The sequence below is a fragment of the Cervus elaphus genome, chromosome X (assembly GCF_910594005.1).
Source record: "Cervus elaphus chromosome X, mCerEla1.1, whole genome shotgun sequence".
NCBI classification, from domain to species: domain Eukaryota; kingdom Metazoa; phylum Chordata; class Mammalia; order Artiodactyla; family Cervidae; genus Cervus; species Cervus elaphus.
The window spans coordinates 50,192,038-50,205,924 of record NC_057848.1 but is presented as its reverse complement, the minus strand read 5'-3'; positions in this window follow the sequence as shown (position 1 = coordinate 50,205,924).

Below are 13,887 nucleotides of genomic sequence, written 5' to 3'. Positions count from 1 at the left end.
TGACCATATATAGCCTTGTCATACTCTTTTCTCAATTTTGAACCAGTCATTTGTTCTATGTAAGGTTTTAACTTGCTTCTTGACCTGCATACAGGATTTTCAGGAGGCAGGTAATGTAGTCTGGTATTCCCATTTCTTTAAGAATTTTCCATAGTTTGTTGTGATCCATATGGCCAAAGGCTTTCATGTAGTCAATGAGGCAGAAGTAGATATTTTCCTGGAACTCCCTTGCTTTCTCCATGATCCAACAAATGTTTGCAATTTGATCTCTGATTCCTTTGCCTTTTCTAAACCCAGCTTGTACATCTGGGAGTTCTCGATTCACATACTGCTGAAGTCTAGCTTGAAGGATTTTGAGCATAACCTTATTAGCATGTGAAATGAGCCAAAGTGTATGATAATTTAATCATCCTTTGGCATTGCCTTTCTTTGGGATTGGAATGAAAATGACCTGTCCAACCCTGTGGCTACTGTTGAGTTTTTCAAGTTGATGCCATCATCTTTTAGGATTTGAAATAACTTAGCTGGAATTCCATCATCTCCCCTAGCTTTGTTCATAGTGATACTTCCTAAGGCCACTTGACTTCACACTCCAGGATCTCTGGGTCTAGGTGAGTGACCACACAATAATGGATATCTGGGTCAGTAAGGACTTTTTTGTATAGTTCTGTATATTACTGCCACTTGTTCTTAATCTCTTCTGCTTCTGTTAGGTCCTTGCTGTTTCTGTCCTTTATCATGCCCATTGTGCATGAAATGTCCCCTTGATCTCTCCAATTTTCTTGAAGAGATCTCTAGTCTTTCCCAGTCTATTATTTTCCTCTATTTCTCTGCATTGTTCATTTAGGAAGGCCTTCTTATCTCACCTTGCTATTCTCTGGAAATCTGTGTTCAGTTGGGTATATCTCTCCCTTTCTCCTTTGTCATTTGCTTCTCTTCTTTCCTCAGATACTTGTAAAGCCTCCTTAAACACCTACTTTGCCTTCTTGCATTTCTTTTTCTTTGGGATGTTTTTGGTCATTGCCTCCTGCACAATGTTATGAACCTCCATCCATAGTTCTTCAGGCACTCTACAAGAAGTAATACCTTGAATCTATTTGTCATCTCCACTGTATAATCATAAGAGGTTTTATTTAGGTCATAACTGAATGGCCTAGCTATTTTCCCTACTTTCTTCAACTGAAGCCTGAAATTGCAATAAGGAGTTGATGATCTGAGCCACAGTCAGTTCCAGGTCTTGGTTTTGCTAACTGTATAGAGCTTCTTCATCTTTGGATGCAAATAATATAATCAATCTTATTTTAGTATTGACCATTTGATGATGTCCATGTGTAGAATTGTCTCTTGTGTTGTTGGAAAAGGGTGTTTGCTATGATCAGTGTGCTCTCTTGGCAAAACTCTGTTAGGCTTTGCCCTGCTTCATTTTGTACTCCAAGCCAAACTTGCCTGTTATTCCAGGTATCTCCTGACTTTCTACTTTTGCATTCCAGTCCCCTTTGATGAAAAGGACACACCTTCATGGATCACAACCTTGCCATGGAAAAGGGGCTATGAACTCAGTGAAGCCATGAGCCATGCCATGCAGGGCCTCCCAAAACGGACGGGTCAGAGTAAAGAGTTCTAACAAAATGTGGTCCACTAGAGGAGGGAATGGCAAACCACTCCAGTATTCTTGCTGTGAGAACCCCATGAACAGAATATATATACACACAAGCATATACATGCATGCATATATACATACGCAAAAAGTATATACTATCATATTCTTCTTTGGGTCACTTGTTGAAGTTAACATAAATTGTATCTATTGCACTACATTGCATTTTTTTACTCAATAGTATTTTTAATATTTCTCAATATCAATATAGAAAATTATAGTTTTGATATGTATGATCCTGTTATCATTTTCTTAATTGTTCTGGGTTTAAGTGCATGTATGCACTTCCACTTACCACATCACTCTACTTAATTCCTCAAATTGTATGTAATTATTTTATATTGTTAGGTTATACATGCTTCCATTATAGCTTGCAATTGTAATGATTTTTATTTTTTTGTCTGGCTATTGATTGTTAAAACTGATAAATGTCTTCTACTATTATGATTTTGTTTGATACAATAACTGTATCATGATTGGTCAACAGAAAATAATAGAATTCTATATCACTAAATGTACCAAAATTAAAATTCTAGTTTACTCAATATTACAATTAAATTTCGCCTGAAATATACATAGGAAAATATGCACAAACTCTAAGTATGCATGTTAACTTATTCATGAATATCACTGCCTGAATATAATACAATTATTTACCCAATCTCCCAATGATAAACATTTGCCTTGTTTCCAGAGTTCCGCTTTTTACAATATTTTAAGACACTTCCTTATGTGTCTCGTGATAAGCATGTGTAGGTTTTCCAAGAGAAGTCGAACTGCCGAGTTATGAAATATGCTCAGAGTTAAGATGTTCTGGTGAATATTTCATGTGCTCAGGCCCTGTTTACATATTCCCACAAAACTGATACATGTTTACCTGTTCTGTTTATCTTGAGGTTTTTCTGGTTATAAAGCCATTTTTAAGAAGTTTTGGTTTCAGGGCCCTTCACTTTGTGGGTAGTGTGCTGTCAAACACTACAACCAAGGACAGGAGTCCTGTGTCTGGAGGAAACGTAACTAATTTGCCCTTGGAAGCCTAGTTCCTGCTGTGTGTATACGTGGGACAGAGCACCCGAATCTCCTTCTGTGGGAAAGACAGATCTGCAGAACCACAAGCCCCGCTGTGTATATCTGATTCTGATCCAAATCTTAGTTTTATTCTATTTCTTCTTCTGGCTTGGTTTCTTTTTTCATTTCTGACACCCTGAGATTTCCCTCTCTTGATGTCAAACTCAGTTATATATCTCAAAATTATTGTGATGTGGGTGGGAGGTGATGTAGAATGGGGTTCAAGTGTGCCCTGCTGTGTCAGCTCAGTCTACCCTATTGACTGGAAACAAATCAATGGGTGTTTACAAATTAAATTCTCCTTTCTAAAGCAGTGGCACAGGTGGCGCTTGGCTTTATTGACACTCTGCTAAAGAGGGCACAACTTTGTGAAGAGAAAGAGAGGCCAAAGAGGGCAATTTTGTGAGTTGAATAAATCCTGCTGACTTTTCTGTACCAACTGGTAGAGTTGGTGAGCAGGAGGAGAGTAGTCAAACAGATATGTGTACTACGTATGACAGTTTGAGGGAATTAGATGGCTTCCATAAATGAATTGTACCCAAAACTCTGATGTACCTCTTTAGCTACTTTTAAATATTTCTTTTTGGAGATGCAGTTGTATGATTTTTTGACCATTTGACCATTTAATAAATAACTTCTTGGGCAAGATTTAACCTTAATAGTAAACAATCAAGATTGTGTTTATTATATAAATCAGGACCTCAGATTTTTACTACACGGGTTAGGACAATTTGCCCCTATACTAAATAGCTTTTGATGCCTGGGTTTCTCAGACTAGAACAGACAACTCAAATAATGCTGCTGCCTTTTAGTTTGCTGTCAGTAACCCTGTATTCATTTCAATGTGCCTGCTTCTAGGTTCAGCACATCGCTTTCTAAACATGGTTCCTGAGAAAAGAAAGATGAGTGTTGATCTGAATATAAGCCAAGATGATCTATTTGGCTGGAAGACATTTTTTAGTCAATCTGTTACTTGAATTTTATTATAATGGACTTTGACTCATTTATTTATTCATTCACTTTTGCTACTTAGTGATGAGATTTGCCTTTTTTTCTGAAATCCTGTCCTTTTATCTAGTTAGATGAATTTGTAATATAAAATCTAAACATTCTGCATACATGTTTGTATGCATGTACATAGGTACCAGCTTCTGAGTCCTGAAATCCCAATGATGTCATAAATCTAGAAAACATACCCTTTTCCTGTTAATTGTTACTTCTAAGGGTTTGACTAAATTTAATTTTAAAATTTTGTCATGGACAAATTATAAGTTATGCCAGGTAACTCAGTTAAATATTTTAATGAATAAATTTTATACAGATTTTGAGTGAGATAATGGAATAAACAAAAGGTCTTCCAAGAAAAATATGTTTTGAAATATAGTACATTTTCTCTTTCAAATATCAGTATTTTGAAAAGAGAAGACAACACCTCAAAATAGTTTTCAGAGGTTACTGTTCTGAAAAGTCTTTTGAGTGTATCAAATTTGCCCTTTTTTGAATATGAGCTATGAGTTGCTTTTCTGAAAATGTATTTCTCTATTTTTTAAACCAAAATCTCAAAACAGATTTTTTCATTTGAGCTCTTCTTTTAGCAGAAGTTCAAGCTTTTGCTTCTGCATTATTATTTCACATGTGCTACAGTGGACCATAGTTGTTTTCATTGAAAAGGACAAAGAACAAGTAAAAGAGAACATTTATGAACTGTTATAAACTGTAGTATTTATTTATATCATTTCAGCACTGAAGACTTCCTTTTTGTTCCACTGGTGTCTTTATATTATTTTTTTCTATTTAAAAGAAAAGATCCCTGAACAGCACTTTCCATTGTCCTCAACTGTGCTAAACAATCATTTTGTCTTTCATCAGTCATTTAGGGTGATACTCTGAGGACACACAACACCAGGGTTCTGCCTCCATGGCAAGCACCAGATTGTCTTGACCCCTCATTGGACTGTAAAATTAAAGTACTGTTAATGTTTTATTATTTAAAACCTGCTTAATTAAGTATAATTGAATAATTTAACAAATATCTATTGAACATTTTCTACATGCAAAACACTGCTAGTGTAATTCTCTCTGTACACTTAAGTTCTTTCTATTTTTTGTAGATTTGTCCTCTATGTATCTCTTTTTCTCTCTACTTCTGTTTCATCCCTGCTTCAGGGAAGTTACTGGAATACACACGAATGATGTTCTCTGAATTGTTTGAAGAGTACTGTTCTTGTAACCTTCATTACCAAGTTTGATTACCAAGATAGATCCAATTGATGGAGTCATAGGTCAATGATAGCAACTTGTTTGGAAGGACAGCTGAACCAGTAACTGACAAGCTTGGCTTTAAATGCTCCTTTAAACTGTGTTTGTCAGTGCCTCATAACAGAGACAGGGATTAATAGTGTTTTGATTGCCACTGTAACTCAAAGGGATCAACCCAAGGATCTGAGAGAAATATTAGGCCAAACTTTTATTGTGAGAAAAGAGAAATAATTCAGTTAATAATAGAGTTGGCATTTATTTGATTTATATTTATATTCTCTCAAGGTTCTCCATCCTCCTTAGACGGTGTATAATAAAATGAGGCAGTATTCATGTTAAAAGGAGCTGAGCTTATAAACTAGTAAGGAAAACTGACCAGACCACTATATTCTAACTTTTAAAATACAATTAGTTCATCATTCAACTTTGCAGTTATAATTAATGTAGCTTAGTTTTCTTCAACTAAATCTTCTCTTGCCATTTGTATGGTTCAAATTGGTAGGAGTCTGTCTCTGTATTTTAGCACAAGTATATGAAATTTCAACTGATTTAAGAGTGTTTGACCAGTTAAATGTTGCCTGAACCATTATTAGCATTTTATTTTTTTATGGGGGAAAATCAATTTTGTTATTAGCATTTTAATTGGTTGCATTATGGGGAAGGCTTGTTCTACTGCATTTCCCCCACCCTTTCCTTCTTACATAGCTTCCTAATGGCTTAATGGTCCATCTGGATCATTTCCTCTACAATAGTTTAATTCTATTTGCTAGTTTTGTCATCTGTAGATTTCCAATTTAAATATTTAGAAACATCACAAGATGCCATATTGCTTAAGTGGTTTAGTGTAATTGTTTTGAAAGCATGAATGAAACATGCCTCATGTCTTATTTTTATAAAATTTAAATGGAAGTTAATTTATACAGAAGAATAATCAAACCCCTGCAGATATATGTCATCATTCAGATATCCAGCTCTGCATGGGACATCAAACATGAAAAACTGAAAAATGCTTTCCTTTCACCCTGCTGCTGTTGTGTTTCATATTTGTGTATAAGATGGCTCATCTTGCACAGAGTTTCCTAATTTCTTATTCTTGGATGATAGGAAAGAAACTCAAGGGTATCAAATGTCACATGTTTCTTGGATTTTTCTGGAAAAGTGGGGTTAAACTTGTATTTGAAAGTAGTAATAAAAATACCCAAGTTGCTTGCTATACTGTCCAGATAAATAAGTCTTCATCAAGGAAACATACCCTTTGTATCCTGGTACTAGGACAATCCAGCAAATAATCCAACTCTGATATATTAATTCTAACAGATTGAGTTGGATGAATGTGATTAAATACAGTAGGGCATTAATGAAAAAGGGATATGATCATTTCCCTCAAGAATTTACAGATTGTTATGTAGGAAAGAATTAAACCATTTTTTCATTCTCTCTATGGCAGAATTAGAAGCAATAGGTCACAGATATAACAGGAAAAAAAAAACTGTTGATTCTGTAACATAAATTGTTTCAGTGGCATGAACTGCCTAATGATAAGCTGATTTTCCACAAAAGGGATTGACTACACATTGCTGAATCTGTTTAATTAGAGACTTAGTTTCCTCATGGTAGCAGATATACAGTGAATTCAAGTATTGTGAGAGGGCTGGGCCAGATAACTGTTAATATAACTCTTCAATCTACAGAAGCCACAATTTCTGTAGTTTTAAAAACAATGAGGAAAATCAAACATGAACAGGAAGCTTCAGAGCATTGGTGATATGCAATAGCTAATGGGATACTTCCCTGCATCCTGTTGGTAGTAATGTTGGGAAGCCCAATATCTGCTTTCAGACAACTTCTCATCTGGCTTGTGTCAATGCATGGGATTTTCATCATATTGTTTACTTCTTTGGAAACTTCTGGGTGCATGCACATTTGACCTGGATGCAGGAAGGAGAGTTTCTAATGAGTTGTGGAACCATTCAGAAGGCATTTAGTTTACTATATAAAAATCCTATCTCACCACAAAGTTGAGCATGACACCTTACATAGCGCCATGCAATGATCCCTCTTTGTTTGTAGGTAAGTACAAACTCTTCTAATGAGATTTGATTGAGTTTAAAAGCAGATTTGAACCTACGTCTCAAATCTCAACTCCTAGTGCTTATGCTCCAAATCAAGCTATTTGTCATTCTTCCAATATTCCTCATTCTTCCATATCTCTGTGGCTTCAAACACACTATCCTCCTACTAAGAATGTGAATTTACCTTTCTTTGCTTACAGAATGCCTGATCATCCCTCAAGACTCCCCTCAGATACAAAATTTTCTCTGAGGGCTTTCCTGATCTGCTGGGTAAACTTAGTCACTCCCTCTTCTATTTTCTCATAGAATTTTACAAAATCTCAACTCTAATACTCAAACTTATTGTGTGAAGCTTTTCATTTTTAAGTATATTTTTCTAGTCCTTGCCATTGGATAACATCTGACTGCTTTATAGTTGATTACACCGAGTTCTTCAGGGCCAATGAATAGTGTTTTAGTCATCCATTATATCTTCAGTGTTTAGCTCATAGCCCCACAGAATGCAGGTATTCAGTTAATTTTTGTTGGATATTGTATGTTTAGGAGGAATATTCTAATTGATAAATTTGTTGATTGACCAGAACATGCATAACCTTATAAGGAGGAAATGTAGGGACATGTCCAATGCATTGTGTCCTACTGAAATTCTGGCTGTATCCATTAAACAGAGTGCTTATGTTGGACAAATACTTGGAAGTGGAGAAAGCAGAGAGTGAGGAGAAAAAAAAAAAAGCCTAGAAAGAGACAAAGGAACACTGAAATGAAGGGTTTAAATTAACTTATCCATGAAACAGAAACAAAACTCACAGACATAAAGAACAGACTTCTGGTTGCCAAGGGGGAGGTGGTGAGAGAGGGATAGATTCAGAGTTTGAGATTAGTAGATGAAAACTATAATATATATAGGATAGATAAACTGTATACCACAGGGAATCATATTCAATATCCTATGACAAACCATTATGGAAAAGAATACTGGAGTGTATTATACAGAGTGAAGTAAGTCAGAAAGAAAAACACCAATACAGTATATTAGTATATATATGTAATTTAGAAAGATGGTAACAATGACCCTATAAGCGAGACAGCCAAAGAGACACAGATATAAAGAACAGACTTTTGACTCTGTGGGAGAAGGCGAGGGTGGGATGATTTGAGAGAATAACATTGAAACATGTATATTATCATATGTAAAATAGATCACCAGTCCAAGTTTGATGCATGAAACAGGGCACTCAAAGCCAGTGCACTGGAACAAGACTGAGGGATGGAGCGGGGAGGGAGGTGGGAGGGGGGTTCAGGATTGGGGACACATGTACACCCATGGCTGATTCATGTCAATCTATGGCAAAAACCACTACAATATTGTAAAGTAATTAGCCTCCAGTTAAATTAATTTTTTAAAAAGAATATGTGTGTGCGTGTGTGTGTGTGTGTGTTAGTTGCTTAGTCATGTCCAACTCTTTGCGACTCCATGGACTGTAGCCTGCCAGGCTCCTCTGCCCATGGGATTCTCCAGGCAAAAATACTGGTTAGAGTGGGTAACCACTCCTTTCTCCAGGGGATCTTTCCAACCTAGGGATCGAACTCGAGGCTCCTGCATTGCAGGCAGATTCTTTATCATCTGAGCCACCAGGGAAGCCTATATATATATGTGTGTGTGTATATATATATATGTGTGTGTGTGTGTGTGTGTGTGTGTGTGTATAAACACACACATGTAAGACTGACTCACTTTGCTATACAGCAGAAACTAACACAACATTGTAAATCAACTATATTTCAATGAAATAAATGTTTTTTATATGTAAAAAAAAATTCCATAGAAAAAATATTTGGGCATGCCCAGATTCTGTGGACTACTTTTTTTGAAGCTCAAAACTAGAGTGAAGTTTTCCATTCATAAAGAAAGGTTAATACCATTTTATGGATTGTTGGGAAACTGACACATACTTGATTTCTGTGTACTAGGAATTATATATATATATTTACATTATCTTTATATTTCTTCTCAATATATATTTTTTGTTGATGTATAGTTGACTTACAATGTTTCAGGTGTATAGCAAGGTGATTCAGTTACATATATACACATATATTATTTTGAAATTATTTTCCATTATGGGCTTCCCTTATAGCTCAGTTGGTAAAGAATCTGACTGCAATGCAAGAGACCCGGGTTTGATTCCTGAGTTGGGAAGATACCCTGGAGAAAGAAATGGCAACCCACTCCAGGATTCTTCCCTGGAGAATCCCATGGACAGAGGAGCCTGGTGGGCTACAGTTCATGGGATCGCAAGAGTTGGACACGACTTAGCAACTAAACCATCACCACCACAAGATATTGATTATAGTTCCCTGTGCTCTACAGCAAACCTTTGTTGCTTATCTACTTTTTATTTATTTATTTTTTCCAGTTTTATTTATTTTTTTACTTTATAATATTGTATTGGTTTTGCCATACATTGACATGAATCCACCATGGGTGTACATGTGTTCCCCATCCTGAACCCCCCTCCCACCTGCCTCCCCATCCCATCCCTCTGGGCCATCCCAGTGCATCAGCCCGGAGCACCCTGTATCATGCATCAAACCTGGACGGGCGATTCATTTCACGTATGATAATTTACATGTTTCAATGCCATTCTCTCGTATCATCCCACCCTCGCCCTCTCCCACAGAGTCCAAAAGACTATTCTATATATCTGTGTCTCTTTTGCTGTATCGCATACAGGGTTATCTCTTTCTAAATTCCATATATATGCGTTAGTATACTGTATTGGTGTTTTTCTTTCTGGCTTACTTCACTCTGTACAATAGGCTCCAGTTGCATCCACTTCATTAGAACTGATTCAAATGTATTCCTTTTAATGGCTGAGTAATATTCCATTGTGTATAGGTACCACAGCTTTCTTATCTCAGGACTTCCTTAAGAATTATGTTCAATTGCTAAAATTAAACCAAAATCATAATTCTGTTTTGCCTATCTCACAGTCATACTTTTTGACTCAGAATTAGTAGTGACTAAGTAGAAGCATATTACAAATACCCATGCACCAGATATCAACACTACTAAAACATGACTTCAAACTTGCTTATCTGCTCAACTCTAAGTTAACACATTTTGGTATCTCTCCCTCTAGACACAGAGTGTCCATCACATTGGGTGACATACCAAGATAAAAGCATCACTACCTTGGCAAGAACAAATAAACACAGAAAGACTTCCAAAACATCAAGCTGAATGCAGGGCTATTCTATTATATGTATGTTTAATCAAAAGATGTTATTTAAACTGTATGCTGCCTCTGCTCTATAGAAACTGGGGCATTGTTAGAAGTATGGCATAACAACTCTTGTCATTATTTTGGTAGTTTTTTTTTTTCATAATTTCCAATTACTGGAGACAAAGGACACACCTGGCATATTATTTCATGTGCAAAGCTTTCAATATTTAAATATATTTTTCTATTTCCTTAAGAACTTAACCATTTTAATTAATTCTATAAACTGCATTTATTTATTTACACATGTATTTGAGATGGAAATGTATGAAGGTCATGATGATTTTCCTTTCCTGGATACTAAAACTTGCAGGGGGGTGGGGTGCAGGTGAGATAAATACACATTTGAGAAAGAAGCCAAAAGGCTAGAGAATAAAACTGAATCATCAGTAATTGAGGTCTTGCAAAAGTTCTCATTTTATTTTTCACGTTTAAATACAATGAAACTTTTGCATACTTACAAGGTGATAGTAACCAAGCTCAGCTTATTATTTCAGGAGATAGAGAAATGAAGAAAACTTGATTCCTCTTTTCAAAGTTGTGCTGTTGACATATTTTTCTTACTTAATTGTTTACATCAGATGCTTATAATACACTAGATGTAGCAAGGATTATTCTATGGCTACAAAGAATTCTCTCACTCTTCATTAACTAGGCACTTCTCAAAAACATGGAAATCTTCCATCATAATATTTCCTTATCATAAAATGGGGCATAAAAGAACTGATAAGTTATAAATATAATAGATCATTTTGGACAAGTCCTGTATTAATTTTTGGTACAGAGTCTTAATTTTTTCTAATTTGTCTATGAACAGAACACAAGACCACATTTTTTCTCAAAAGAGCTAAGTAGGCTATTTTCAGTTACTACACATCTAGTGAGGAAGCTAGGGATCAAGTTATTTCTCCAGTAGGCAGTTCTCCTTTTTATTTTCTTTTAACAGCAACTGTTCCATATTTTAAAAAGAGCATACTCAAATTAGGTCAGATAGCATCAAGTTGGCTATTTTTCAAAGACAGTCTAAGGAATCTGCCCCGACCAATATTCTGTTTGTATCACAGAATCTAGATGGTAGTAACTGATAAATTTCCTCTGTGATAGATTAAGTATATGTCTTGATTAACACTGTTAGGAATATAACACATAGATGAGTTGAAATATGACCTCTGTCACCTACTAGTTAAGTTTCCTTGGATGAGTCATTTACCCTCTTTAAGTCTCAGATTCTGTGTCTTTAATTTTTCTTTGGCAATACCATTTTAGCTTTTAAGTTAACATCAAGTTAAAACATCAAGCGCAGTTTCTGGGATATATTGAATACTCAAAAAATGCCAGTTTCCTTTTATCCCTCTGATCTGTATGAGTGTGTCCAATTTTGTTTTAGTTTTTGGTATCACACTGTTTCCTTAATTTTGGGGAGCCATCTTGAAAATATATACCTTTTGTTCAAGGGACACTGGCCAAAAATTATGAATGCTTCAGTGTAAAATCATGCCACCACTGGAGACACGAATATATTTCTTATTGATAGTAAAATTCTAATATAGTTTTCAAGTATTTAAGGTAATGATATTGATGACATGGTTTGGAGAGCAATAATTAAATATTTGACTCAAATCATTACTAGGCGGCCTACAGAGACATGCCACATAGCTAGCAAAAGTCACTTAAATATTAGATGCCTTGGTCTCTCCAATCTTAGAGGCAAGAATAATCCTTGTTCATTAAAAACAACATTTGCATTTTATAGTCTAATAAAAAACTTCCTAGGATATTAATATTGCTATTATTTTAGAAAGCATTCGGTAACATGTAAGCCCTTTCCAAAATAATAAAATTAGATTTTAGGAATTTTTCAAGATGCACTCATAATGAACTTTTCACAACAAAAGCCTTTATATTACAAGACAAAATTTGTCACTGGGGGGAGGGAAAGCATCATTGTAGTCATACAAAACATACTTGTTAGAGTTTATTACAATTCTTTTTATAATAAGAAAAATACACTGAACATTATAAAATATTTGTAAAGAAAAATGGCCAAAATCATTTTCTTAGAAAGGAAACATTCTAAATTCTACATTAACAAGTTATTAAGTAATCCAATATAATCCTGAAGGCTTGGGGGGAGGGATTCAGAGAAAATACTATACACATTCCCTACCTTTAAAAAATCTGAAATCTGCAATGAACATTGGGGTGCACGTGTCTCTTTCAGATCTGGTTTCCTCAGTGTGTATGCCCAGAAGTGGGATTGCTGGGTCATATGGCAGTTCTATTTCCAGTTTGTTAAGAAATCTCCACACTGTTTTCCATAGCGGCTGTACTAGTTTGCATTCCCACCAACAGTGTAAGAGGGTTCCCTTTTCTCCACACCCTCTCCAGCATTTATTGCTTGTAGACTTTTGGATAGCAGCCATCCTGACTGGCGTGTAATGGTACCTCATTGTGGTTTTGATTTGCATTTCTCTAATAATGAGTGATGTTGAGCATCTTTTCATGTGTTTGTTAGCCATCTGTATGTCTTCTTTGGAGAAATGTCTGTTTAGTTCTTTGGCCCATTTTTTGATTGGGTCATTTATTTTTCTGGAATTGAGCTGCAGGAGTTGCTTGTATCTTTTTGAGATTAATCCTTTGTCTGTTGCTTCATTTGCTATTATTTTCTCCCAATCTGAGGGCTGTCTTTTCACCTTGCTTATAGTTTCCTTTGTAGTGCAAAAGCTTTTAAGTTTCATTAGATCCCATTTGTTTAGTTTTGCTTTTATTTCCAATATTCTGGGAGGTGGGTCATAGAGGATCTTGCTGTGATTTATGTCGGAGAGTGTTTTGCCTATGTTCTCCTCTAGGAGTTTTATAGTTTCTGGTCTTACATTTATAATAGCCAGGACATGGAAGCAACCTAGATGCCCATCAGCAGATGAATGGATAAGGAAGCTGTGGTACATATACACCATGGAATATTACTCAGCCATTAAAAAGAATTCATTTGAACCAGTCCTAATGAGATGGATGAAGCTGGAGCCCATTATACAGAGTGAAGTAAGCCAGAAAGATAAAGAACATTACAGCATACTAACACATATATATGGAATTTAGAAAGGTGATAACGATAACCCTATATGCAAAACAGAAAAAGAGACACAGAAATACAGAACAGACTTTTGAACTTTGTGGGAGAATGTGAGGGTGGGATATTTCAAAAGAACAGCATGTATACTATCTATGGTGAAACAGATCACCAGCCCAGGTGGGATGCATGAGACAAGTGCTCCGGCCTGGTGCACTGGGAAGACCCAGAGGAATCGGGTGGAGAGGGAGGTGGGAGGGGGGATAGGGATTGGGAATACATGTAAATCCATGGCTGATTCATATCAATGTATGACAAAACCCACTGGAAAAAAAAAATCTGAAATCTAATTAGAGAAAGAAGGCTAATATGTGTGAAACAATAGCTTATAAAACCAGATAGGATACAATTCAGAGCTAAGCTAAGTAGTATGAACTCATAAGTATTACACAGGTTCTGAGAAGAAAGAGATGACTT